A 2,260-nucleotide genomic window follows, 5' to 3' on the forward strand; every position below is an offset into this window, starting at 1 on the left:
GATTTGTGTAAACCTCTTCGACATTCTAGACATGTTTTGAAGAAACATTGATCATAATCTTGTGGGTCTAATCTGGAGACTCTTTCAAACGAGGCTTCATGGACGTTAAAATATACTATGTCCTAGATCATCCGACCAGGTGATCGAACCATCTTTAGTCAGCATTGTTAATATGTCGAAGTTATGTTTGAGGTTCTTGACACTTAACTTTTTCAAACATAGATATTACTATTCTTTATCAAATTCTTTTAATTAAAATTTCCAGACTAACATCTCTACACACTATTATCTATTGACTTAAACAAATTTAGTTTTTCGAAAATCCACAACAATAGTTGAATCCCTTCATTTATTAAATTTCACATTTTTGAATAAATTAATCAAATATGTCTACAAAACTATGCATATAAATGAAAAATTTATAATCAACGTAACAATTGCTACAAGTTGGAGCGGAAGAATGAACCACATTATTGATATATTTGTTATGCTTTAGAAGGTTTTCCACCAAGTTACTACACTTCTCTACCAAAATGGTTTTGAAAACTCTAATTTTACTTATAGCTTAGTCATATAATAAGCGTTGCTTTAGCAGCCAAATTCAAAACTTAGTTACTCCTACTTTTTAGTTATTTTGATTGTAGGCTAAATTGTTTCAATCAATCGCTGATTACAAATTAAACTAATCTTCATACATATCATGATACAACTTATATATATCATTGTTTTAACACACAAACGTAAATGGGGATGTAGCTCAAATGGTAGAGCGCCCGCTTTGCATGCGGGAGGTACAGGGTTCGATCCCCTGCATCTCCATATTAATGTTTTTTCTGTTTTTTCTGTTTTTTCAGTGAATTTGGCCCGCTCCATGAACTACTAAGAGTAGTTAAGAGTTGAACTCTCTCTGAAGACTTATAGAAGCATAAGATCACTTCCCATTTGCTTACACAAACACAGTTCTAAGGTCCATAACTATTAGAAGACAAAAAATATAATATACAAAAAGTTTATGAAAAATAACACGTCTCATTTTGAATAAAACTTTTTTTTAAAATAGGAAAATTGTTTTTTAAAATTAGAGTTTTTACAAAAATAAAATAAAATGGGACATCAAATTTTATGAAACACGTGTTGGATTAATATCACGAGTTATACTATATTTAGACTATACAATGAAATATGAAATGATAAGAACCCAAGATAATCAATGAATCATTCATTACAAATTTAATTTACACAGGGTGTCTAAATCCAATTTTATTAATCAATCAACCAATTTAATATTACAAGTTGATATATTCAGACGATACAATGAAATCCAAGTTAGATACCGATATAATCACTAAAAAGACGAATTACATAACTTAATCTATTATAGACATACGATTACCCATAAATCGCTATAAGAAGATAAAACCTAGTAACATGTAGTTCTACGAAAGCAATACAGCCTAATCATGCAAAACTATAAAGAAAATTAAAGAGAGGGATGAAAACAATAGTGTTTATATTGGTTCAACGCATTCATTATTGTTTTGCGCCTTATTCAGCCTCCAGTGACAAACCATTGAAAATTTGTAGTTTTATACTTTTTGACAATTTATACAACGCTTGTTTAATACAATCGAGGAACTGGAAAATGGTGAAATTAAAACACAATTAAACAACTTCAATCTGACTATTTCCTTCTCCTAATGTATACAACTCATGAAACAAAAATCTACAAGACCTTCACTCAATTTTGAATGTCCACCTGCTCAGATCCAAAATCCTCTCCATTCCGCAACAGTCTTCACTCGATCCTACCGATATCTTTTCTGAACTCCTGGTCTATCTGTAGGAACAAAAAAACCATACTTCGTTTGTAGCAACCTTGACTCAATTCTACCGAAGTCTTCAATGGAGAAGAAATCCTTTTTTTTGCTCTTGCTGGATTGTCAATCCCAACTACACCACACAACTCGATTCTTGATCTACAACTCAAAACTTTACAAAAATTAACAAATAATGAGCATGTCTACGATAGATCTCACATTCCCTTACAGTTGAGAAGCAACTCAAACATGATAATCTTGTTAAAGGTTGAAGATGAATTCATATGCAATCAAAAATTGTGAAAGTGTTCTTTACAAGTTGGTTTCAAGTTTTTTTTGAAAATCTCTCAAAGTTATGATTCATGTATATTAGAGCTAAATTTTTTGACTTATACATGTGTTGGAGATTAAACACTAAAAATGAGTATAAAGACCCTCATGAT

At 30.8% G+C, this 2,260-nt stretch overlaps 1 non-coding gene across 1 annotated transcript; it reads left to right on the forward strand.

Annotated features, from left to right (window-relative positions):
• The first annotated feature begins 746 nt into the window (after nucleotides 1–746).
• TRNAA-UGC (transfer RNA alanine (anticodon UGC)) lies at nucleotides 747–819 on the forward strand. The gene has a single exon. It is a non-coding gene; the product is annotated as a tRNA-Ala (tRNA).
• Nucleotides 820–2,260: the final 1,441 nt, after the last annotated feature.

Source organism: Lathyrus oleraceus, chromosome 6 (assembly GCF_024323335.1).
Source record: "Lathyrus oleraceus cultivar Zhongwan6 chromosome 6, CAAS_Psat_ZW6_1.0, whole genome shotgun sequence".
Lineage (NCBI taxonomy): Eukaryota > Viridiplantae > Streptophyta > Magnoliopsida > Fabales > Fabaceae > Lathyrus > Lathyrus oleraceus.